The sequence below is a fragment of the Nycticebus coucang genome, chromosome Y (genome assembly GCF_027406575.1).
Source record: "Nycticebus coucang isolate mNycCou1 chromosome Y, mNycCou1.pri, whole genome shotgun sequence".
NCBI lineage: Eukaryota > Metazoa > Chordata > Mammalia > Primates > Lorisidae > Nycticebus > Nycticebus coucang.
Window position 1 is genome coordinate 31346541 of NC_069805.1, and position 27958 is coordinate 31374498.

Sequence of the window (27958 nt, forward strand, 5' to 3'; positions counted from 1 at the left end):
AAATCCTGCAGTAGCCCCTGAGAACCCGGGGACGTGGGGAGGCCCCAGAAACATGACACTGCCCCCAGGGGAACGAGCCTGCAGACAGTCTCATAAGTCATCATTTTATGTGAATTCATCCTGCACAGCTGCCTGGCTTGAACAGGCCCTGTTGAGGGAAAGGCTCAGGACTCACCTTCCTGAAAAAGATTGCTTTCAGGGTCTGGGAGAGAAGGTGTCTGCACAGGGACAAGACAGATATCCAGAGTTTTCTTTGAAACTTCAGTTTCTTGGGGTGTGTCTGTGGCAAGGCATGTAATCTTTGAGGTGGCTCAGCTTTTAATAGGCCTGATGAAGGGAGTGTAGGGAGGAGCTCGGAACACAGCAGAGTCAGAAGAGCTCATGTAGTGTGAGCATCTGCTGGGGGCCAGGCACCGGTTCAAGAACTTTATGTATTCTAACTCATGCATAGCACTCCCAGAGAGGTTCTATTATTAGAAATTTTACAGATGAAGAGAATGGGACACTGGTTAAGTAACTTTTCTGAGTTCTCACAGCTAGTAAATTGGGAAACTGGGATTTGAACTCCAGGCATCTGGTTCTGGAGTCTGTGACTGCAGCCAAAGGTTTTAGCACAAAAACTTCAGAATCAAACCACACTGTTTTAAGAATTTATGCAGAGTGCATTTCCTGGGAATTACACCTCCTAAAAGAGATCACATGATGGAAGTTTTTGAAAAAGCAAGAATGCAGGTAGCTGTAAATGTGAAACCTCAGGCTTACAAAGCACTGCTGTTCTTTATTTTGTTTTGTTTCCTCAGCTTGGGGACTCTTTCTTCTCACTGGATGTCCTGTCTTGCTGGGACATGAGGCACTGGGTTTGGTTGTTACACCTTCACTTAGGGAGAAGGTGAATTCTTACCCCCAAACCATCCTAATCCAGATTTTACTCTCAAGCCCTATGTTACAGTCCAAAAAATTATTTTTAAAACATAACTATGTTGTGTCCCAGATGAATTACTCTAAATGAACAGTGAGTCCAGTCAGCCTTTTGAAGTATAGGAGGAAGACCAGGGAACCCACTTAACTGAGCATTGCCCTGGCCCTCCGGTGCAGGTCTGGTGTGGAACACGCTTACCTGAGCTGTGCCCTGGCCCTCCGGTGCAGCTCTGGTGTGGAACACACTTATCTGAGCAATGCCCTGGCCCTCCGGTGCAGGTCTGTGTAAGCCATACATTCACCCCACAAAGTAAAGCAGGTCTTTAAACTCATCAGGCAGATTTTTGAGGATATCTATGATTTTTTCTTGTTTTCTTTTGAGACAGAGTCTCACTATCTTGTCCTTGGTAGCGTGCTGTGACGTCACACTCAAACTCTTGCCTCAGCCTCCCGAGTATCTGGGACTTCAGGCGCCGCCACAACACCCGGCCATTTTGTTGTTGTTGCAGTTGTCATTGTTGTCCAGCTGGCCCAGGCCGAGTTCAAAACCGCCAATGTCGGTGTATGTGGCTGGTGACGTAACCACTGCACTACGGGTGCAAAGCCTCAATGATTTTTTTAATGATCCTTCTGGTACATGTTTGTTTTCCATATAATACTATTTTACCTGATGTATTAGTTAAAACCAGCAGAGGGTGGCTGGGCGTGGTGGCTCCCACCTACAATTCTAGCACTCCGGTAGGCTGAGGTGGGAGGATCCCTTGAACTTAGGAGTTCAAGACCGGCCTGAATAAGAAGAAACCCTGCCTTTTCTAAAAATAGAAAAATTAGCCAGGAATGATGGCAGAGGCCATTAGTCACAGCTACTGGAGAGGCTGAGGCAGGAGGATCACTTAAGTACAGGAGTTTGAGATTGTAGGCTAAAGTATTTCCAGGGCAATCTAGCTTGGGGAAAGAGTGAGTCTCTGTCTCTAAATAAATAAATGAAGTGAGTTAAAAAATAAAACGGCACAAGATGATAAATGCCAATATAAAAATTGTTCTGTCGAGGGCACTGGAATTAAGAAAAGATAGTTACATTGAAGAAAACTAGAACAAACAAACAAATCTAAATAAGTAGAAATATTTATAGCATTATCCTCCTGTGAAAAACTTTCTTCTTACTAGAGTGAACACTGCCTACATTAACTTGCTTTTCCTTATAAAGCAACTGGCTTAAACTCAGGCATACATGTGGTAGTAGACCTTCTGTAAGTTGACCACTCAAGGGGCTGCACCAAACACGTCAACATACGGAGGTGGTCAACATAAAGACCTAGGCCTGTTATACATTGAGTACCTGTGATGCATGTCTGGTGTATGAAAATTAGGGCAACTTAAGGGAGTGGTCAGTGTAGGGAGGTGGTGGACCACAGGACATGCACCACATGTACATATCAGTATAGTAGGCCTAGTTTCTTATGGTGACCACCTCTGTATGTTGACCAATTTGTTACACTCCCTTGAGTGGTCAACTTCAAGAGGTTCTAATGTATGCTGGTTTACCTAATTAATGTGATCAAAGTATTAATGTTATCAATTTATGACTAATAGCTCTACCGTAAATTTTGTGAGGGAGAAATCAATAAACCTATTGTCTTTTCTCTTAACTGTCTTGAAAATGGATTGTATCTTGTCTCTTCTGCTTTACAGCTCCCAGAATGAAGACTCTTCCTTCCATTTTGATGGGAGTGGGTACTCTTTTGTGGAGAAGACGCTTCGGGCGACTGTGACTCAGATAATAATGCTCTTCAGTACCTTTTCACCCAATGGACTTCTTCTCTACCTGGCTTCCAACAGCACAGTAAGAGTCTGGGCACAAAGCCCTCCCATGTACACACGTTTGTATTGCTATGAATTTACTTTTGTTTAGTGAGGATTTTCTAATTAAATCATACATTTGTACGCCATGCAAGTTTATGAACATATACTAATATATAGGTATGTATGTCATACAATATCCCCATTTTGCATCATTTATTTATTATGTTAATATGAATTTACTGTAGAACAGAGCTTCTCAACCTTCCTAATGCTGCGAACCTTTAATACAGTCCCAAGGGGTCTCAACCCATAGGTTGAGAACCACTGCTATAGAACCTTTGGGACTGGGCGGCACCTGTGGCTCAAAGGAGTAGGACGCCAGCCCCAATATGCCAGAGGTGGCGGGTTCAAACCCAGCCCTGGCCAAAAAAAAAAAAAAAAAAGAAAGAAAAAGAACCTTTGGGACGTATAAAAGAGCACCAAGTGGAAACCAGTCTTCCAGTCATTACACATATCAGTTAAACATTTGTTATTAAGTTTTGAGTTCAAATAATATATTTTGTTCTATGTTCACTGCAACCACAGGGACCTTATTTAAATTGCACTCATAGGAATGTCATGATCCCAGCTTCCTCTCATGTGCTGGTAATTTCCATCTCTCCGTCTTCTACTTTTATTTTTTAGGACTGGCCCATTTATCAGTCTGAATAAAAAAGATCCAAAGAGATTCCACTTCTCTTATGAAAATTGTAGATTTTCATAGCAATGAGGATGGTTTCATTCTTATTTGCATAGATTTTCATAGCAACAAGAGTGGTTTCATTCTTATTTGTGTAAATTTTCATAGCAACGAAGATGGTTTCATTCTTATTTGTGTAGATTTTCATAGCAACTAGGATGTTTTCATTCTTATTTGTGTAGTATTCCAGAAAACCTTCATGGACATTTTTAGTTTTATAGCATAGACGTCTGGTGATGGGGCCAGATCCAGTTTCCTGAGTTTGATTTTGGGTTTCTGCCATTCCTGACTTGAAGGGAAAGGGACACGTGGGATCCAGATATAGCCATGGGAAATGTGTTCTTTTCTTTACAGAAAGACTATATCCATCGAGTTGGTCCACAGCAGAGTGAAAGTTACTGTTTACCTTGGTTCGGGACCCCTTGCTCTCATTACAGACAGATGTTACAGCAACATGACCTGGTACAAAATTGCCTTTCAGCGAAACCGGAAACAAGGTAGGTGCCCAAATGGATTTGGCTGCTGCCCGTCAAATTCTTCTAAAAGCAGCAATCCTTATTCTACTTTAGTTTCCTAGGCGTTCTTAAATAATATTCTAATTGAAAGCCATTGTCTTTGGTATATTAAGCAACAAAATTCACAGTTTGCGGGAGGAATAGTATATTAATTAGCTGTGGTTTCCAATTACATTTTTTTGTTGTTGTTGCAGTTTTTGTCTGGGGCCATGTTTGAACCAGCCACCTCCAGTATATGGGGCCAGGACCTACTCCTTGAGCCACAGGCGCAGCCCCCGCGTACATTATTTAACATTAAATGCTGAATTGAGATCAAACATTGAATCCATTCTGTTTTCTTCCACACCCGTACTGCTGTCATTTATCAACGTGTATATTGGATTTATTGACTTTGGTCAAGAAGATTTTTCACTTGTCTTTTAATAGCCCAGAACATCAGCTGGTCAAATTTGCAGAATTTAAAAGTTGATGTCTTCGTAAATGAACTTTGTCAGCAGATGTGTGCATTTTACTTTAATATAGAAAGTGATTTTCATTTCATTGCCTCTTCCTTTCAACCTCCTTTTTGGTCTCCTAGCGGTCATCACGTACAACACTAGTTACAAAGAGACTAAGCAAGGCGAGACTCTGGGAGTATCTTCTGACCGCAATCATCTAGATAAGGATCCCATTTATGTGGGTGGATTGCCTCGGTCAAGAGTTGTAAGGTATGATGTTAAACTGCAGCACTTCTGTGTCCCTCATTTCTACAACAGAATGAGACCCTGTCTCAAAAAACACCAAAGGAACAAACAGAAAAAAATTAAATCTCTCCCAGTTCCATTTTGACATCGAGGTGTTGTCAGGGCTTTGTCCCTTGGAGGACCGTGGGAGAGAACCCACTCCACCCTCCTGGCTTCTGGTGGCTTCAAGGGATCTTCAGCCTGTGGATGACGTTCTCTTTGTGGCTTCACCTCTGTGCCACGGTCCCTCTGTGTCTAGATTTCCCCTTTGATAAGGACCCCAGTCATCCCCAGTCATCCTGGATCATGACCTACCCTAATTCCCTCATTTTTAACTTGAGTAACTCCTCAAAGACCCTTTTACCAAATAAGATCACAATCTCAGGTTGTGAGGGAATGAAGAGGCCAAAACTGCAACATCTTTTGAGAGGACACCATTCAATTCAATTCAATTCAGTTCAGACTCATAACCCATCATGCTTTTATTCAAAGTACTCTACACCATATGAATTGGCAAATAAAGCAAGCCTTTTGCAGAAACATTAATTATTTTATATTCATTGCCATTAGAATATCCTTTTTTTTGTTGCTGTTGTTGAAATAGAGTCTTATTCTGTTGCCCCAGCTAGAGTGCTGTGGCATCAGCCTTGTTCACAGCAACCTCAAAGACCCAGGTTCAAGTGAACCTGTCACCTCAGCCTCTTGAGTAGCTGGACTGCAGGTGCCGCTACAATGCTCAGCTAGGTTTTCTATTTTTAGTAGAGACAGAGGTCTCGCTCTTGCTTAGTTGGTCTCCAACTCCTGACCTCAAACAATCCACCTGCCTCAGCCTCCAGAGTGTTAGGATTACAGGAGCCTGGCTGACCAGTAGAACATCTAAATATTGTTTACTGTGCAATATTTGGGGACCCCACTTGTCATACTCCACTCCCTATCTGGACATTTTATTTTATTTTTATTTTTGTAGAAACAGAGTCTCACTTTATTGCCCTCGGTAGAGTGACGTGGTGTTACATGGCTCACAGCAACCTCCAACTCCTGGACTTAGGCGATTCTCTTGCCTCAGTCTCCTGAGTAGCTGAAACTACAGGCACCCGCCACAACTCCTGGCTATTTTTCTGTTGTTGTTGCAGTTTGGCCAGGGGCTGGTTTGAACCCGCCACCCTCAGTATGTGGGGCCAGAACCCTACCCTCTGAGCCACAGGAACAGCCCCTGGACATTTTAAAGTAGTAGAATCTCTCTCTCTCTCTCTTTTTTTTTTTTTCCTTAGACAAGGTCTTACTCTGTTGCCTGGACTAGAGTACAGTGGCATCAGCCTAGCTCACTGAAAACTCAAACTCTTGGATTCAGATGAGCTTAGGAGCCTCAGCCTCCTAAGTAGCTGGAATAACAGACATGCATCACCGTGCCGCCTACTTTTTTTTTCCTTTTTGTAGAGATGGGGGTCTAACTATTGCCCAGTCTGGGGTTGAAGTCCTGGGTACAAGGAATCCTCTTACCTTGACCTTCTAAAGTGCTGAGAGCCACCCATGAGCTGCCATGGCCAGTACAGAATAACAGAACAGTATAATTTCTTTCTTTCTTTCTTTCTTTTTTTTTTTTTTTTGAGATAGAGTCTCACTATGTTGTCCTCACTACCGAGGCATCACAGCTCACAGCAACCTCAAACTCTTGGGCTTAAGCGATTCTGTTGCCTCAGCCTCCCAAGTAGCTGGGACTACCGGCGCCTGCCACAACGCCCAGCTATTTTTTTGTTGCGGTTGTTTAGTTGGCCCGGGCTGCCACTCTCGGTGTATGTGGCTGTGCCATAACCACTGTGCTATCGGCGCTGAGTCAGAAAGTAGAATTTCATTACAGGAAAAAAGTAATCCTGCTTTCCGCAAACTTCTCTGGATTCCCCTTTTGTGAGCTAGAATGAATAATGTACGTGGAAGTTTAAAGTCCAGCATCGAGAGCCTGGATGAAATGGGGCAGGGGAGAGACAAGGAATCCTTTGTAACAGTGATTCACGTTTAGCTTTGTGACTTTAATGATTTACCTAAACCTATTTGTCATTTGTGTAAGTCTAGCAATCAAGGCAAGATAGCTTCCGGGGAGTAGAGTCATCAAATGTCCAATCTGGATCACCCAGCCCAGTGGCTTCCAAATTATCCATGGCAGTGCCTTGTCTTTAGACCCAGTTCTTTTACAAAAGGCCGATGTGTGACACAGAGGAGCAGCCATACAGTGGCCGTGAGCAGCCCAGGGTCCACTTCCCACTGTGCCCCTCCCCTCTGCCAGGCATCTGGAAAAGGGCTCAGGAGAAACAGTTTGCAACCACAGTCACTTCCTGGTCTTAGACGCGAATACTGGAAACCTCTGGGGAGCTGGTCACTTGCCAAGTCAGAGCCAGGACTGTGGATGTCTCTGAATCCCACCCCAGGTGTCATTCCCTGTTCCTTCTGTGGTTAGTTTAGCCTCGTGAGAGGTGGCTACAAGGAATCAACATCCGAGTCTTCATCAGTGTCACGTGCGTCTGTACTTTGCCCACACGGCACAGGGTAGACACTGGAAAAAAGGAAAGGAGTTCAGACCCCAGACGTTCATGTTAGAAGACACCTGAGCATCTTCGTGGCCCACCTAATTATTTACGTTGGAAGAAACAAAGATCCAGAAAGGTTGAAATTTGCCCCACATCATGCAGTTGCTTAAAGGTCCCCAGCTGATTATTTAACATAGACAGAAAAAAAAAAAAAAGAGCTGTCATTGTAAGAGAAAACCACCTCACTTCAAAGCTTTCTTGTAACTAGCTGATGCGTGAAGTTTGGAGATGGTCAGCGGTCTCCGTGTTTGGAAATGAGAGCCTGACCCCGGCCAGGCATGGGGCAACTTCTAGAAAGAAAAATATGCTTTTGACTTGGAGGCTAAGAAATAGGGTCTTGGGCAATCTCAGACTTTCCCAAATGCAATTATTTCCTTTAGGACAGACTTCATGGGTGCATAGTATGGACAGAAACTCGTGACGTCTTTAGCCTCTGATCCTAGCACCCCTTACACCTATCCTCATGAGAGGCAAATGTTCTATTCTACATGATAACTGGATTATAACCTGTGGGCTATAATTTCCTTATGACAATGTATTGCCTTTATTATAATTGGACTGTGTTTTCATGAGTTTATTTAAATTGTCACAACTTAAAGTGAGTTCCTCTTAAAATATTAAATGTATTTGTTTGTAGGCAGCCATCAAAGTGGCCACATTCACTGGTCTAACTAAGCCCTTTCTCTAGTCCTTAGGAGAGTATTCCTTTGACCTGAAGTTCTCACCATCAATACCATTATTAAAGAGAGGCCTAGACGTTTCTGCTGCGTGGCCCATGGAAACAGATTTTTTTATAAATATAGGTCCTTTTTTATTCCTTCTTTCAAAAGTGGCATTATGAAATCCAAATTTCCTTATGATTTTTCTCACATCCTGCCCTGCAGGGAAGGAATCACCAGCAAAAGCTATGTGGGCTGTATCAAGAACCTGGAAATATTTTTTTTTTATATTACTTTGTTTTGTTTTCTTTTTTATTGTTGGGGATTCATCGAGGGTACAATAAGCCAGGTTACACTGATTGCATTTGTTAGGTAAAGTCCCTCTTACAATCATGTCTTGCCCCCAGAAGGTGTGGCACACACCAATCCCCATCCCTCTCCCTCCTTCCCTCTCTCTGTTTTTCCTCCCCACAATGACCTTAATTGTCATTAATTGTCCTCATATCAAAATTAAGTACATAGGATTCATGCTTCTCCATTCTTGTGATGCTTTACTAAGAATAATGTCTTCCGAGGCGGAGCATGATGGCGGACAGGGCGGACGTGTAGCCCACCTCTCCCAAGCCACCAGGTGAGGAAAGGCAGTCTGGACCTTCCCTGTGTGTGGATTATTGGAGTGGACAGACAGCTGGAGAAGCCCAGCGAACTGGCAGTTTGCTATATATGAGGGGTAATTTAAAATCACACACTCTGTTGTAGAGAATCTTCCCTGCTCGGCCGTGCCGGCCAGCAGGCCCCTCCCCAACGGAGGTCAGCAGCTTGTAAATGCTGACAAAATCCAATTGACAAGTAATTAATCCTGAACTGAGGGAGGCATCCGAAAGGAGAGCCACTCAAAACCACAGGGAGCTGGGCAAACTGCTGGACAATTGAAGGGAAGGGATCCTGCCCGGGAAACAGACATTTTGAGCTACCCAAAAGGGCAGGCACCTTTCCCCCAGGTGTTGGAGGGGGCTGGCAGTTCAGACTGTGCAGCGAACTGGTGGCCGCCCATCCAAAACTCTGAACCATAAAACTCAGAATAAATCCCACAAGCGCTCCAACCACGGAACGGCTTGAAGCCCAGGACTGGCTTTGGCTTCTGGGGCCGCGGAACAACTGAAGCTGCAGGAACCAGCTACAGGAGACACCGTGGGAACTCAGCACCACTCCCCTTATGGCCGATTGCAGTCGCCAGTTTGCAGGGGAACCTGGGAGCAGAGTGGAGGAACTTAGGAAGCGTGGACACCTGCACTGAGTGGAAGAGTCGGTCGCAAGTGCTGTCCCGAGGAGAACAGCCGAGGTTGCACAATTCTTAGGCGACAAACTTTTACAGAAACTCCAAAATGGCGATCGGCCATGGAAGGTGGTTACCATGGTAACGATATAAACTAGAAACCAGGTATTAGTCTCAAAACTACTCTCAGCGCCACCTGGTGTCCAGAAAGTATATTGCAGTATGAATATATTCCTACGAATGTTGATCCCTACAGCAGACATGTAGACATTTATAGGTATATTTCTACCACAAGAATATTTTTGCAGTTGGTGCCTTTTTTTTTTTTTTTTGGTTTTCATGGGTTTTTTTTTTTTGCTGTTGTTTTCTTTTTGTCTGATTTTTCCTCGCCATTTTCTTAGAGGAGATTTCGATAATTTTTTATTATTACATTTTATACAGATACATTTTTTATTTCTATGTCTTCTAATTTTAATTTCTTCTTTCTTCTCACTCAACATTCCTTCTAACACCACTTTTTTCTCTTTTTTTCTTGATTTCAATTATTTTACGATTATCACTGTTTTTATTGCAGTTGTTCTTATATTGCTGTTGTCGTGGCTATTGCTTGTATGTTTATGTGTTTCCGTCTATCTCTGTATCTATGGGCCCATGTGCCTGGTAACCTTTGTATCTGTTTATTTGTTCATTTGGACTCAATGAGCTTGGTGTTATGACCTGTAACCCTGAGCTCCTAACACCCCCCCTCCTCTCTCACTCCGTGATCTGGAGACCTGCCCCCTCAGGAGTCCAGATTCTTGGCTGAACTCTCAAGAGGTATAGACAGGACCTGGACTGCAGCTGGCCAGTGCTGACACTGTAGCAAAGGAGCAAGAAGACAACAGTCAGCTGAGAGGGAATTAGACTGGAGTGGAGGTGCCCCGAGGTGCAGAGGAACAGCCATCTTCAGCAATAACAAGGCCCACCCCCAGATATCCCGTAGCCTCTCCTCCTGTCTTCCTGGGCAACCAGATGAGGCCGAGCATCTTCTCAGATGGCAACCACCATGGAACGGACCTGGGACTGAAACACAGGCCCTGTGAGTAAAGGGTTTTCCTGAGACGGTACCGACCTGGGTGGAACACGGGGACTAGAAAACACACCCGCAGAGCCGGGAAACTCCTAGGGTAGGGCTGATCCAGAGAACTGCTCTACTGAGCCTAAGACGCACCTGGCCCTTAGGGGATCACCAGCCCATAGACAAAGGAGGCCAAGAGGCTACAGCCAACAACTGCTCATGCTGCGAATACAAACCCGCAGGACTAAAGACAGGGCCTGAGACACAGGTTCTGGGAACTCAAATCAGCCTCTCCTCTGCAGAGGAATCTGGTAAGGTCAGAAACAAACTCCCACAGAGTACTTCCCTTCACCCAGTAACATAAACTAAGGGTGGGGCTGGAACTGAGTGAACACCTCCAGCCTCCATCAAGTGCCCGAGGTTGACAGGCCACACCACTCCCTGATGGATAAAGACAGAGAATAGTGGCCTAGTCGAGCAGACACAGACTACCCTGTAACTTAGGCAGGTGCAAACCCCTGGAGTATCTGCTTACTGCAGACAACTGACTGGGTCACAGCCCTGTGCGGCTAGCAGAGACTGGGTGTGACAGAGCTGCAAGGAGGGGAAGGAGGCATCATTCTTGCCAGACTGATCTATTTACTGGTGGCTCTTCCTGACTCCATGCAGCACTGGAGCAAGCCTTTTAGAGCAGCCACCAGACCCCTGTGACCCAGTTCCCAGGGACTTCTTGAACTCTCCCACCCGAGGAGCTGCTGACTGAGAAAATTGACTTGGACTTTTTGAACTGAGTCACTCACCTGGGGACTATCCAGGTGGTGCCCTGGGTGTGTGGTTGTAGGAAGGTTTGATTTTCCTTTTCCATTTGTTGCCTGTGGTGGGTGGGGTGACTTAATTGCTGGTATTTCTCCACAGCTGAGACTTCAACCCAGAGTAACTGTTTCACTAGGGTCACATAGAAACCAGCTGAAAACAAGTCAGAACCACTTAGCCCCTCTACACCAAACAGGGCCCCAGTTTCTCAGGCCACAGCACTGTACGGGTCCTCGACAAAACACTAGAGGAAAATCAAAGGGAGAAACAATCATGGGGCGGAATCAGCAGAAAAACACTGGTAACATGAATAACCAGAATAGATCAACCCCCCCAAGGAAAGATAAGGCAGATGTAATTGAAGATCCCATTCACAAACAACTGGCTGAGATGTCAGAAATCGAATTCAGAATTTGGATGGCAAACAAGATTAACAAAATGGAATTAGGAATTCGTGGAGAAATTCAAAAGCTGTCTCAAGAATTTAACGAATGTAAAGACAAAACCACAAAAGACTTAGACACACTGAAACAAGAATTTGCAGCCCTCAAAGATACGAAAAATACAGTGGAATCCCTTAGTAACAGAATGGACCAAGCAGAAGAAAGGATCTCCGACATCGAAGATAAAGCATTTGAACGCTCCCAAACTCTCAAAGAGGAAGAGAAATGGAGAGCAAAAATGGATCACTCACTCAGAGAGCTCTGGGATAACTCGAAGAAGGCAAATATCCGTCTCATAGGAATTCCTGAAACAGATGAAGTGGCCTCACTGGGCGCAGAGGCCCTTCTGCATGAAATTATGAAAGAGAATTTTCCAGACATGCCTAGAGAACCTGAAATTCAGATAGCAGATAGCTTCAGAACCCCAGCACGACTCAACCCCAATAAGACATCCCCCAGGCATATCATAATTAACTTCACTAAAGTTAATATGAAGGAGAAAATTCTCAAAGCAGCCAGGAGAAAGAAATCTATACCTTCAAAGGGAAGAACATTAGAATGACTGCAGATCTCTCTGCTGAAACTTTTCAAGCCAGAAGAGGGTGGTCATCAACGTTTAATCTCCTCAAGCAAAATAACTTTCAACCCCGGATCTTGTACCCAGCTAAACTGAGTTTCATTTATGATGGAGAAATTAAATACTTTAATGACATACATATGCTAAAGAAATTTGCCATAACCAAACCAGCTCTTCAGGATATTCTCAGACCTATCCTCCATAATAACCAACCCAATCCTCTACTACAAAAGTAAGCTCACTCAGAAACTTCTGATCAAACTCTAACTTCCACAATGGCAAAAGGATTAAAAATGCCCACTGGACTTTCAAAAAACTCAATACCCCAAATTTCACCAACTTATCAATGCTCTCCATTAATGTGAATGGCTTAAACTGCCCTCCAAAGAGACATAGGTTAGCTGACTGGATACAAAAACTCAGGCCAGACATTTGTTGCATACAAGAGTCACAACTTAAAAGACAAATACAGACTCAGGGTGAAAGGATGGTCATCCATAATTCAGGCAAATGGTATCCAGAAAAAAGCAGGAGTTGCAATTTTATTTGCGGACACAATAGGCTTTAAATCAAGAAAAGTAAGGAAGGACAAAAATGGTCACTTCATATTTGTTAAGGGTAAGACTCAATATGATGAGATTTCAATTATTAATATCTATGCACCCAACCAGAATGCACCTCAATTTATAAGAGAAACTCTAACAGACATGAGCAACTTGATTTCCTCCAACTCTATAATAGTCGGAGATTTTAACACTCCTTTGGCAGTGCTGGATCGATCCTCCAACAAAAAGCTGAGTAAAGAAATTCTAGATTTAAATCTAACCATAAAGAATTTAGATTTAGCTGACATCTAAAGAACATTTCATCCCAACAAAACTGAATACACATACTTCTCATCAGCCCACGGAACTTACTCCAAAATAGATCACAAGTCTAACCTCAGCAAATTTAAAGGAATAGAAATTATTCCATGCATCTTCTCGGACCATCATGGAATAAAACTTGAGATGAGTAACAACAGGAATCTGCATACACATACAAAAACATGGAATTTAAATAACCTTATGCTGAATGATAGCTGGGTCAGAGATGAGATCAAGAAGGAAATTGCCAAATTTCTGGAACAAAACGACAATGAAGACACGAACTATCAGAACCTCTGGGACACAGCAAAGGCAGTTCTATGAGGAAAATTTATAGCACTGCAAGCCTTCCTCAGGAGAATGGAAAAAGAGGAATTAAGCAACTTAATGGGACATCTCAAGAGACTGGAAATGGAAGAACAATCCAACCCCAAATCCAGTAAAAGAAAAGAAATAACCAAAATCAGAGCAGAACTAAAAGAAATTGTAAACAAAAGAATAATACAACAGATCAATAAATCAAAAAGCTGGTTTTTTGAAAAGGTCAACAAAATAGATAAACCTTTGGCCAACCTAATCAGGAAAAAAAGAATAAAATCTCTAATCTCATCAATCAGAAATAACAAAGATGAAATAACAACAGACTCCTCAGAAATCCAAAAAATCCTTAATGAATATTACAAGAAACTATACTCTCAGAAATACGAAAATTTGAAGGAAATCGACCGTTACTTGGAAACAAGTCACCTTCCAAGATTTAATCAAAAACAAGTGGAAATGTTGAACAGGCCCATATCAAGTTCAGAAATATCATCAACCATACAAAATCTCCCCAAAAAGAAAAGCCCGGGACCATATGGTTTCACGTCAGAATTCTACCAAACCTTTAAAGAGGAATTAGTACCTATACTACTCAACCTGTTCCAAAAGGTAGAAAAAGAAGGAAGACTACCCAACACATTCTATGAAGCAAATATCACCCTGATCCCCAAACCAGGAAAAGACCCAACAAGAAAAGAAAATTATAGACCAATATCACTAATGAATATAGATGCAAAAATATTCAACAAGATTCTAACAAACAGAATCCAGCAACATATCAAACAAATCATACATCATGACCAAGTCGGTTTTATCCCAGGGTCTCAAGGCTGGTTCAATATACATAAATCTATAAAGGTAATCCAGCACATAAACAAATTAAAAAACAAAGACCCTATGATTCTCTCAATCGATGCAGAAAAAGCTTTTTATAACATCCAAGATCCATTCATGATTAGAACACTTAAGAAAATTGGTATAGAAGGGACATTTCTTAAACTGATAGAGGCCATCTACAGCATACCCACAGTCAATATCATATTGAATGGAGTTAAATTGGAATCATTTCCACTTAGATCTGGAACCAGACAAGGCTGCCCATTGTCTCCATTGCTCTTTAACATTGTAATGGAAGTTTTAGGCACCGCAATTAGGGAAGAAAAGGCGATCAAGGGTATCTACATAGGGTCAGAAGAGATCAAACTTTCGCTCTTCGCAGATGATATGATTGTATATCTGGAAAATACTAGGGACTCTACTACAAAACTCTAGAAGTGATTAAGGAATACAGCAGTGTCTCAGGTTACAAAATCAACATTCATAAATCGGTAGCCTTTATATATACCAACAATAGTCAAGTTGAAAAAACAATTAAGGACTCTATCCCATTCACAGTTGTGCCAAAGAAGATGAAATACTTGGGAGTTTATCTAACAAAGGACGTGAAAGATCTATATAAGGAGAACTATGAAACTCTAAGAAAAGAGATAGCTGAGAATGTTAACAAATGGAAAAATATACCATGCTCATGGTTGGGAAGAATCAACATTGTTAAAATGTCCATACTACCCAAAGCAATATATAATTTCAACGCAATCCCCATTAAAGCTCCACTGTCATACTTTAAAGATCTTGAAAAAATAATTCTTCATTTTATATGGAATCAGAAAAAACCTCGAATAGCCAAGACATTACTCAAAAATAAAAACAAAGCAGGAGGAATCACGGTACCAGACCTCAGACTATACTACAAATCGATAGTGATCAAAACAGCATGCTACTGGCACAAAAACAGAGAAGTAGATGTCTGGAACAGAATAGAGAACCAAGAGATGAATCCAGCTACTTACCGGTATTTAATCCTTGACAAGCCAATTAAAAGCATTCAGTGGGGAAAGATTCCCTATTTAACAAATGGTGCTGGGTGAACTGGCTGGCAACCTGTAGAAGACTAAAACTGGACCCACACCTCTCACCATTAACCAAGATAGACTCTCACTGGATTAAAGATTTAAACCTAAGACATGAAATTATAAAAATACTAGAAGAGAGTGTAGGGAAAACCCTTGAAGAAATTGGGTTGGGCGAGTTTTTTATGAGAAAGACCCCACGGGCAATTGAAGCTGCTTCAAAAATACACTATTGGGACTTGATCAAACGAAAAAGCTTCTGCACAGCCAAGAACACAGTAAGTAAAGCAAGCAAACAGCCTTCAGAATGGGAGAAGATATTTGCAGGTTATGTCTCCGACAGGGGTTTAATAACCAGAATCCACAGAGAACTCAAACGCATTAGCAAGAAAAAAACAAGGGATCCCATTGCAGGCTGGGCAAGGGACTTGAAGAGAAACTTCTCTGAAGAAGAAAGGCGCATGGCCTTCAGACATATGAAAAAATGCTCATCAGAGAAATGCAAATCAAAACTACTTTGAGATATCATCTAACTCCAGTGAGACTAGCCTATATCACAAAATCCCATGACCCGAGATGTTGGCGTGGATGTGGAGAAAAGGGAACACTTTTGCACTGCTGGTGGGAATGCAAATTAATACATTCCTTTTGGAAAGAGATATGGAGAACACTTAAAGATCTAAAAATAGTTCTGCCATTCAATCCTATAATCCCCCTACTGGGCATACACACAGAAGACCAAAAATCACACCATAACAATGATATTTGTATCAGAATATTTATTGCAGCCCTATTCATAATTGCTAAGTCATGGAAAAAGCCCAAGTGCCCATCGATCCACGAATGGATTAATAAATTGTGGTATATGTACACCATGGAATATTATGCAGCCTTAAAGAAAGATGGAGACTTTACCTCTTTCATGTTTACATGGATGGAGCTGGAACATATTCTTCTTAGTAAAGTGTCTCAAGAATGGAAGAAAAAGTACCCAATGTACTCACCCTTATTAAGAAACTAATGTAGGACCTTCACATGAAAGCTATATCCCAGTTATAACCTAAGAATAGGGAGAAAGGGGAAAGGGAGGGGAGGGAGGGGGGAGAGAAGCGGAAGAAGGGGGACTAATGGGATTACACCTGCAGTGCATCTTACAAGGGTATATGTGAATCCTAGTAAATGTGGAATGTAAAGGTCTTGGCAAAATAACTAAGAAAATGCTACAAAAGCTATGTTAACTAATGTGATGAAAATGTGTCAAACGATATATGAACCAAGTGTATGGTGCCCCATGATCATACTAATGTACACAGCTATGGTTTAATTAAAAAAAATAAATAAAAAAATAAAAAAAAAGAATAATGTCTTCCACTTCCATCCAGGTTAATATGAAGGATGTAAAGTCTCCATTTTTTTTAATAGCTAAATAGTACTCCATGGTATACATATACCACAGCTTGTTAATCCATTCCTGGGTTGGTGGGCATTTATAATAATAATAAAATAAAAGAGAGAAGTAGATATTGTAATATTTTATATTATTTTTATTATAAACTACTCAGTGAGCACCAAATATTTATTGCTTTACCTACAGAGAAAGTGAAAAGAATGAGGTGTTAATCATTCATGCAGAATGAATTCATAAAGTCATTCTCATTGTAATATATTTCCATTAAAATGAAAAGGTCTATTAATTTCGTTGAGCCTTCTTCTAGGTATTAGGTTTAGAAAGTAGAATGAACTACTTGGCATTGAAATTAATAGCATGTAGTACATCTAGGATTAACAATATGAAAATTTGTTGAAATTTTTATTTTTTCCTTTTCTTATCTCCTATTATCTCATTTTTACATTGAGATGCTATATTAGAATAAAAATTTCATGCTTTCCAATTTGCATTTTTCCTCCTAAGTTTGTGATAAATTCAATTTTCTCTATTAGAACAATCGGAGCACTAAGTATAGTTAATAAAATAATAAATATGTAGAATATAAATTACATTTAATTTTTTTAATTTAATTTTTTTTAATTTTAGATTTAAAGGGTACAATTAAGTTACATTATTTGCATTTGTTAGGTGAAGTCCAGGTTGTAGTTGTGCCCCTCCTCCAGGGCATAATATACGCTTACATTGTGCCTGTTACACGAGAGCACACCAATCTCCCTCCATACTCCCCCCACCATCCCTTTCCTCCCCCTCACTTGAGTTTAATTGTGTTTTTCTCTCATGTGCTCGTGTATTTGTTCATCTACGGATTTGATATTAGTATTAAGTACATTTGGATACTTGCTTTTCCATTCTTGTGATACTTTATTAGGGAGAATGTTCTCTGACTCTATCCAGAATAATTTCCATTTTCAATTAATATTATATATATAATATGCCTTTAATGCTAATAACATTATGCTAAATTCAACTTAATTTTTCTTAATCATAAAATACTTTGAGGTATATAATTATTATTAATATCAAGGTCATTATAATTAATATTTTATGCATTAAAATACCAATTACAGCTTGATTAACTGAAATAAAGATGAGGAAAAGTCCATTTAGAAGCTAAAATCCAAATTATAATCACATTGATTACAATATTGTACAGTGATTTAAATGTAAGTTTATCATACTATTACTCAATATTTAAGAATACATTTATTATGCAACAGAAAAAAAAAAGAACCTGGAAATATCCAGGTCGACCTTTGATTTACTCAGAAATTCCTATGGAGTGAGAAAAGGTTGTATGTTGGAGGTCGGAAACATTTAATTGATGTTGGAATGAGTTTTTATAAATATCCACTGATGTAGCAAAATAAGAACATAAAAAAATCTAAACCAGTGGGGTGGGTAGAATGGAGAAAATGGGGAAGCCCAGCGTCAATGGGGAGTCGGCCTGTGGCTGGAAACTCACGGCTCCTCTTATCCCCTCTGACCAGCCCATCTGAAGTGTTAGCCTCTTAAGAGGCAGCTATGTTGAGTTGCCATCCAAGTCTTTGACCCCAGAATCGGAATTGCTGGCCATATTTGCCACCAAGAACAGCAGTGGCATCATCCTGGCTGCCCTTGGCAGGGACGTGGAGCTTCAGGGTCCTGGGCAGGCCCACGTGGTGAGTAGTTCCCCTGCCGCCCGGCTGCATGCTCCAAAACTTTTGGTGTGTTCCTGGTTGTTTATGAGTATGTATTTTTAATAAGTAAAAGTTACATCGCTGAGTGCCGTTCCCTTATGAATCAGTGATGTCCTGTGCTGTGCAATCCATCCTTCTTGTCCAGTGACTTAGGAAAAGACACTTGCCATCCACCTATAATTTTTGTGAAAACACGTTCGGCGAGCACACACTGAGTTGTCCTCCATGCGTCATGGTCCTTAGTTTTCATTCTAAGGTGAAACAGCAGTCCTTCAGTGCTGTTCAGATCTTCAGTCTACTGCTCTAAGGCAGGGTTTTCTTCATCTGCTATAGTAGTGATTTTCAACCAGAGTACTGTGAAAAATTTTAAAGATAATGAATTAAATTATTTCCCAAAGAAGTTTAAAACACAGTGAGTATATTCTCTTTCTTTACTTTTCTTTTGATCAACATAATTTCAGTATGCCGTGGAAGTTTAACTATAGGTTCAAGTATGACATGAGATAAAAAAAGGTTGAAACACATTGCTTGAACAATTTGAAAGGATCGAAAGAGCAGCAAGGGGCGGCACCTGTGGCTCCATGGGTAGAGTGCCGGCCCCATATACGAGGGTGGCGGGTTTGAACCCAGCTCCGGCCAAACTGCAACAAAAAAATAACTGGGCTTTTGATGGGTGCCTGTACTTCCAGCTACCCGGGAGGCTGAGGCAAAAGAATCACCTATGCCCAGGAGTTGGAGGTTGCTGTGAGCTGTGACACCATGGTGCTCTAGTGAGGGCAATAAAGTGAGACTCTGTCTCTAAAAAAGAAAAAGAAAGAAAGAGCAGCAAGAGAGTCATAGCCTGTGATGAGCACATTGAGCAAGCGCCAGGAGAGGAGCGAGGACAGGGTTCCATGTTCATGTTGCCATATTTATATTCCATTTTAGGAGCGTAGGTGATACTTACCTTACCCTCTGCTCAAACTTGCACCTGTCACATGATTTGGAGAAACTTAGAGATTGCTAGTGTATTGTGTTAACGAAGTGGAGCCTGTCTTAACCGCAGTGTACTGGGGACCTTCTTTACTGTACAAGACACTTTACAGACATTGCTGCATAAGGATTATAGCCACCTGCAAGGCAGATGCTGATGCTTACATTTTGTTGAGGAAGAAATGGATTCAGAGAGCCCAGTTTATGTGCCCAAGGTCACACAGCTGTTGTGACATCTGTTTATAGACGCCAAGCATGTCACAAGCCACTTGGCGAAGAAGGGCTGATAAGGACTAACATTGGTTTGGGACTCCATTGATCATTTCATTTTAAAATATTTTTTCAGTTCTTCTTTAAAAAGTTGAACTGAAAAACTTTTTTTTTTTTGTTTTGAGACAGTTTCAGCTGTCACCCTGGGTAGAGTGCTGTGGCATCACAGCTCACAGCAACCTTCAACTTGGGCTGAAGTGATCCTCGTGCCTCAGTTTTTCTATTTTAGTAGAGACGGGGTCTCGCCTTTTGCTCAGGCTTGTCTCGAACTCATGAGCTCAAGCAATCCCCCCACCTCAGCCTCCTAGAGTGCTAGGATTACAGGCATGAGCCACCACAACCAGCCTGAAATTTATATAAAATTAATCATTGTAGAGTAAATAAGTCAGTAGCATTTAGCACACCCACGGTGCCACAAGGCCACCTTCTCTGTTTATTTCTAAACATTTTCATCACCCAAAATAGCAGTCTGGGACCATTAAGCAGTCACTCCCTGTGCCCCTCTCTCCCCACCCCTGCGTTTTGTCTCTAAGGATGAATTTGCCTATTCTGGATGTTCCATATGAATAGAGTCACACCACGTGTGATCTTGTCGTTCACCTAGCCCGTCTTTGAGTATGTCCACACTGTCATATGTAAGGTCTTAATTCTTCATTCTTTTTTTTTTGGCCGGGGCTGAGTCTGAACCCGCCACCTCCAGCATATGGGGCCAGCACCCTACTCCTTTGAGCCACAGGCGCCACCCAGATCTTCGTTCCTTTTTCTGGCTGACTAGTATCCCACTGTGTGAACCTCTCACAGTTTATCATTTGCTTCCTTGATACATGGGATTATTTCTGCTTTTTGACTATTATGACTAATGCTGCCAGGAAGTGTTTGAGGCCCTGTTTTCAAGTCTTCTGAGTGCATACCTAGGAGAAGAGCTGTTGGTCATATGGTAATTGTATATTTGACTTTTGGAAGACCTGCCAGACTGTTTCTGAGCCAGCAAAAACAGAGTAGTATCGTCCAGTAGTAACAAGGGTATTGTGAAACACCCCCATTCCAGTTCTTCTGGTGGCATTATGAATTGTTATACCTATTTTCAATATGGCAAAATGATTTTAAGAGCTTTAAACATTGTCAAACTTTAGTTCCACTTTTAGAAATGTTAGAAACAATTTCATGGGCAAAAAAATTTAAATATTCATGTGGATGATAATAAACAATTATTAAATTGAAACTACTTTAAATGTTATTGATTAAAGTGACAAATTTATAATCTGTCTACTTATTGTACATAATGTAGCAATAAAGAATCCCTGCGATGGCAATGCAGACATGGAAACATGTGGTGGTATGTGTAGTGGTAACAGCATAAGGCAGAATGTAAATTACATGAAGGGATTAGAAAGTAACACGATAAATTTAAAATAGTTGTGTTCAATGATGAGAGTCTTAAGGAATTGCTTGCTTGATGTTAATATTCCCATGTTACCTTGGTAAGATGGAAATTTTTTAAATCCTATACTAACGAGCTTTTTTCTGGCTAATTCTCTGCACACTCCTGCCCCCAGCCCTTCTCCATTCTGCTGATTCAGGGCCATGTTGAGGTTCACATCAGTCTTGGGGACAGGTCCAGCCTGAGGAAAGCCCTCCTACACTCTCCCACAGGCACCTACAGCGATGGACAGCCGCATTCCATCTCCTTGTAGGAATCGGAGGTACTGTCCCCACAGCAAGGCGTGTGTCATGAGGGGGTGGGGACCTCACCAGGGCTTCCAGCAGAAACATTGTCCTGGCACCCTGTGCAGTTAAATGACTGGCATGATTAGCATTCCAAATAGTTGTAGAAGCCAAACCTTGCCAGACAGCTCCTTATGAGATGTTTGTGCTATTTCTATAATTGAACAACTTTATCCTTGCCCTTTTTTGAAACTCAATATAAATTATATTGGATTAATTCTGTGGCAAAGAGCATTGTGGTATCAATAAATAGTATTATATCAATAGTAAATAGTACAGTAGTAAGTAGGTTATGTCAACATTCCTGTATATTTCCCTCCAGAACTCTAGAGCAAACATTTTAAAAGTATACTGGACATTTTCATCATAGGTAAAGAGGTAAAATTATACTGTTCTCAAAAAAGCAGTCAAATTCAATGATTTTTGTTAACATTGCACTCATTACTGAAGAATTTTCAGTTGTAAGTTTTAATCTTTAAGATTCACCTTTTGTTCTGACATGTCATATTAAAATTTGTCTTCCAGGAACTTTTATTATTCAGTAAGAACTTTGCTGGGATTGTGTGTTAAAATGGGCCATTGATTTATTATAGTTAAAGATTTTCGTTTATTTTCTCCTTTGATCTTTTAGAATTATCACTGTTAAATTGGCTGAGACCAATCCTGTGGAAATGAACTTGGGTCCATTAGCAGAAAGCAGGACTATAAATGTGTCCAACCTGTACATAGGGGGCATTCCTGAGGGCGAGGGGACCTTGGTGCTCAGAATGAGAAGCTCGTTCATTCCATGGCTGCATCAGAAATCTGATCTTTAACCTGGAGTAAGTGAAACTGTGCTCTCTGCATGTTTTTGCATTTTCTGACCTTCAACAGTGAGTGCTAACGCTAACCTGCAGTCTAATTTTGTTGTTTGAGATTGCCTAAAATTTTAAAAGTTCCTGAAGAACATACGAACCCCGTTTGTCTATCATAGAAATCCCCACAAATGGACTTTATTGGATTCAAATGATTGACAGGTACAGTCACCTTACTTTCAAATAAAAGATGGAATCTTAGCTCCACACACAATTATCCATAAATAGCTGGGGTTAAATATATTTTTGATAAGCACTTAAAAGAAGATAGATTTTGTAATACAAATTTCTGAATTGTTTTTACAATTAGGCTACTAGCAGCTTCAGATTATTAATGGTTCCCCTGAAAGCAATTACTGTATAATTAAGAACTGGAAGCCTCCATCCCATGTGTGGTGGGCTTGTCATGATTCATTCCTCCTTGCTGACCCTCTGCCCATGGTCAGCGTGCTGAGCAGACCCAACACATGCTCTGCCCTGCAGGGCCATTGTCTGCTTGGGGGAAACTGGATGTGAGCTGATGAGATTGGGATCTCTCCCGCCGAACCACTGACTTGCCACTCGATCTTTAGCAAGGACTTGGATCTTTCAAGATCACAGCATCGGGCGGCGCCTGTGGCTCAGTCAGTAAGGCGCTGGCCCCATATACCAAGGGTGACGGGTTCAAACCCGGCCCCGGCCAAACTGCAACCAAAAAAAATAGCCGGGCATTGTGGCGGGCGCCTGTAGTCCCAGCTACTCGGGAGGCTGAGGCAAGAGAATCGCTTAAGCCCAGGAGTTGGAGGTTGCTGTGAGCTGTGTGAGGCCACCGCACTCTACAGAGGGCCATAAAGTGAGACTCTGTCTCTAAAAAAAAAAAAAAAAAAGAGATCACAGCATCTTTCCCCATGAAATTACCTCTTACGGGTCCCTGAACCGGGCAAGAATACAAATGTATTCATGGATTTCAACATGATTACAATGTCGGAGCCTTGGTTTAGCTATTTCTATAGACTTATATTTAGTCACCTGTTGTCTATTTATTCTTTCCCTCACTGGAGAGTCATCTTCATGCTCCTTAAAGCTGTGAGGCTGTGGACTCCACATCTCTTGTGGTTCCCAGGCATGTCCAGGAAAGTGCCACAGGGTCACATGCAGGTGCAGGACTTGGTGCTGGAGCTGCGTAGTGAAGGGGCGTGTGACGAGGGAAGCCCACAACCTCCCTTGAGGGGACATCAGTGTTCAGCTGAGGTCACTATGCAGACAGGTAGAAACCAGAGCATGAACGTGGCCATAGGGCAGCCCAGTGAAGGCTGCAGGAAGTGTGTCAGCTCCGGAGCGGCTCTCGCAGGGCGCACAGGAAGGGCCTGGGGTAGTGTTTCAAGAAGCACCAAACAAGAAAGTACCGGGTGTCCCAAAAGTCACCATGCATAGGAAAAATGGAAAATCATAGCTAAATATACCTTTGTTTAGAAAATGTTCATTACAAAATTTTACAAAAAGGTGGCCAACATGTAGAGAATATTTTGTAAATATTTTGTAAAATTGTGTAATGAACATTTTATGAATAAAGATGCATTCAGCTATAATTTCCTTTTTTTTATGTTTGATGACTTTTGGGACATCCCTGTGTATAACATGATCTATCCAGACTCTCAGGCATGCTGAAGGATGGTCACTCTGATCACTCCAAGAGAAACAGATTCATTGTTTCTTATGGATTTTAATTGTACACTAATTACATGACACAGTTTCTGGTTTGTGATATCCTAATTTTGAAACTCTCCCTTGTTTGTGCCTAGACTTTTGGATTTCACCAGTGCAGTTGGCTCTGAACAAGCGGACTTGGACACCTGCTTGCTTGCACAAAGACCTAAGCTGGCTTTTCTTGGCGAGGACGGGGAGCACATACACCAGGGCTGGTGAGTTCGAATCCAGCCCGGGCCTGCCAAACAACAATGACAGCTACAACAACAAAATAGCCAGGTGTTGTGGTGGGCGCCTGTAGTTCCAGCTACTTGGGAGGCTGAGGCAAGTGAATCACTAAAGTCCAAGAGTTTGAGGTTGCTGTGAGATATGACGCCACAGCACTCTACCCAGGGCGACAGCTTGAGACTCTACCTCAAAAAAAAAAAGAATGCAATGACAACTTGACCAGTTTGGCACAAATGCCTTAATTATCATCCTGTCACTAAGGCAGCAGCACTTTTAAGCACCACTGGTTTTACAATGAATAGTACAAGTGTCAATATGGTGACATGGGCAAACAGCATAGGGAGTACTACCCAGCATTAAAGTAGTTTTAACCTTGCAGGCCACTGAAAATCACGTCTAGGGCTTCCCTTACCTGTCCACAGATACCGCTGACTTATGTGCTTCCTATATATCAGAACTTGTGACTTCTGACTCCACTTAAAACTTAAATTTGGTATTCACATTAGCGTTTTACTTCTTTATAAAACTATGTTTTTCTCTCTGAAACTCTGAAGTCAGAAAAATTTCTTTCCCAATGATCTGGGTGTTGCTGAGTTTGATATGTTGTTCTTCTGGTCAAAATAATGCTTGAGTCCTAACACCTCATAGAATTGTTCTTTTATTAATTTATGCATCTTCCAACTCTCAGTTTTACAAACAGAATGTTAGCCTTATTCAAAGTGGGTTTTATCCCTCTTTTAATTCCCACAAAATGGGGAGAGTCTCATCTCCCAGGCACGCAGGGTGGCAGAGCTCTCCTGTATCTCTGGTCCCTTGAAAGCAGATGTGGCTTAAAACAGTTTGGTGGAAACACTTCAGACATTTATTAATAAGTAAAAATAAATGTTCTCTGAGCTTAAGAGAAACGTTGTTACCTCAGAATGAAAAATTTCTCTTAACTTTCTAAAGAGAATGATTTCTAAACGGCCAAGGACACACTGCTTCTCAGGATCACACAGATGAATTCTCCAAGGAATTGAATAAAAAGATTTCAACATTCCCATTTTTCAGTCTCAAGTGCATTAACAACAATTCCTTAATTGTAAAATGGAAGTCCCACAAAACCGTATTTTACTAAAAAGACAGACTTAATTTCAGAAAATACATAAACAAAAACCATTTCTTACACACTCCATGAATGCTCTTGACAGTGCTAAAACCACCCCATGGTGCAAATGGACAGGTAACTCATTTGTGCAGTTAAGAATATATACAGGACCCATGATTGCATGTACACAGCTATGAAAAAATATATATATATTTTAAACTCATAATAATAAAAAGTGACTATTATATTGAAAAAAGAAGAAGAATATATAAAGGAAACACAGGATTCTTGAGACAAGTCAGGAGCTTACACAAGATTTACACAGAACAACAGGCGGGAGGCAGTAGCGTGCCTGTTGGTTTGGGAATTTTAAAATGATCTAGTTAGGGATCTGAGCTAAAGAAGGGACCAGAAGGATCTCAGGCTTGAAGAGAACATCAACCCAGATGAAAGAGCCAGTTTTGTAATGAAATTTGTGACTTCATAGCCAAAAGAGCACAGATCTCATCATCGCTTTGGTTTTCAGGTTTTAGATCAACTAATGATTAATTTTCCTACAGTACTAACAGTCCTAGAGTTTTTCAGGTGGCAAAATTTAGTTTAATAGGTTCAGAAAATAATTTGATCTTATATTTTATAGAGTTATTAAGTATAGGAAGGATTAACTGAAATATTGAGTTAAACTTTCTTGTAATTTAGAGGGAAGTTGTCTATGGTGATCATGATTTAAAGTATTGAAAAAATTCTTACAAATGGCAAGGTGGTCTTCTTTGGGATACAGAGAAGAAAGTAAGTTGAATGTTTAAAGGCATCTCTCTCTTTGCCTCTTCCACCATAGGATGTGGGGATCTCCTGAGGAGATTATCTTTCTTTTTTTTAAAAGTTTCTCCCAGACTAAACTGTAATCTGATGACCTAGAATTACAAATAAGACATGCCCATTCAAAAGAGTAACTCTTTTTTGGAACTTGTCACAATCTGGGCAAAGCATAAATAGTCTTACAAAGTTCTTAGAATGCAGATAACATGTCTAGCACCTTAAGAAAAAAATTAAACATCTAAGATAGTAAATCACCTGTAGTGTTTTATCTAATTTACCCAATCTTGGCACTAGCAGCAGGAATATATACCCATGTATGACGTGCCTGAGTAAGAGATAAGAAAACAAAGCCCCCCAAGGCTCTCTGTATAACCAGGGAAACAGCACACACATGTATCTGTAGAAACCCTGAGTTGCCAAAGCAGGACAGGCAAAGTTGCAGATTTATGCCAAAAATTCCAAAGTGGGGGAAAAAATTAACTCCTAGATATCTCTAGGCCTTCTAGCTCCCTGCTGCATCGTTTTTTGCTCTTCAAAGTGAACACACATCTGCAGAGATGCAGTGGATTCTGCCTAGGGGTGAAGACGGCCCACAAGGTCATAATCCTTGTCTTCCAATCCTCCGTCCTTGTGTTTGGTCAACCAGCCTCTGAAGACATTCTGACTCAATGAATGGAAAGATGGCTTTGGGGCTTAATATGTACAATTTTCCTAGTTCTATTCTTTTGAGAAATGTCAACATAGAGAAGGCAACTAGAAAGGAGCTGCAAAGCAACAAGTCTGAGTAACTACCTACAGTACAGGTGGGCCTGGTGCTGGACAAGGAGACGCAGATGCCCCGATCTGTCCTGGACAGGCAGACGCAGATGCCCCATTCTGTCCTGGCACACAGGTATGATGGCAAAGCATGGCCTTCTCAGGGCCAGAGAACACAACTGGCCTTCACCCAGGCTTTCTCCCAGCTGCTGCTCTCCCTTACAACACTGAAAGAAATAGCTATCGCAGTTTTTGTCCTTAAAGGAACATATTAGTGGTCATCATGAAGACAGGCATACAAAGTCCCCAGGGTACCGACTGCTAAAAGTGAGATATGTACTCTGTGACCTAATCACATACAACTAATAATAATGTGGAAACAGAGCTGTTCTTGTTTGAGACTTCAGTGGGCAGGATGTTCGAGAAGCTCTATCAAAAGAGTAAGAACTATGCCTGTCCTTGCAACATGGGGGACCCACACTAAAGCATTACATTGACACCTATTATTTTATTCTTTTGGCATCCTGATTATCAAGAGTAAAAACATAAAAAGCACTCTCCAATTTTCCATTGATGTACTCTAATTTGATATCTTGGTGAATAACGGCCTTCAAAGGAATTGCCATGCTGAATCAGCTAATGAGTTAATGGAGCTTTCTTTTATAACAAATGGTAGTTCAAAGTACCTGTAAGTGTGGCCGTGACGCCTCAAGGGTAGGTTCATCTTCTGGATCAAATTCGTTGCTGTCACTAGGAGGGAGAGTTCTGAATATATTGCAAGATACCTAAAAATAAACAAGCAGCAGAGTTAGCTGGAAGCATCTTCTGGACAGCTTTACATAAGGTCCTGAGGAGCCAGCTAATGGGAACACAGGTAATGGCATGAGGGGCACCCTCAACTGGAATAAGGGCCCCTCGCTCCAGGCTTTGCCACCAGGATCACCTGGAGGCCAGGTGGGAAGGGAGCAAAGCAGCCCCTCCTGCTGTCTTGAATGCTGCATGTCTTGTCTCTATTTGGCCCTTTCCACCTTAAGTCCTCATGATTCTCTACCTTCCATCAAAGCCTGCTCTTGCTTGCTTACCTGTCAAGCCTGCTTATAATTAGCCAATTTCCACTAAGATAAAAGTAACTGCAAGGGGCTTCACGTCCTTCTCTTGTCAGGCTTATTCACAATTTGCAAATTTATGGTTGAACTAATGGTGAAATTTTAGATATTCACAAAAATGAATCAGG

At 41.4% G+C, this 27958-nt stretch overlaps 1 pseudogene; it reads left to right on the forward strand.

Moving 5' to 3' along the window:
* Positions 1–1472: 1472 nt before the first annotated feature.
* LOC128579056 (laminin subunit alpha-1-like) lies at positions 1473–26999 on the forward strand (annotated as a pseudogene).
* Positions 27000–27958: the final 959 nt, after the last annotated feature.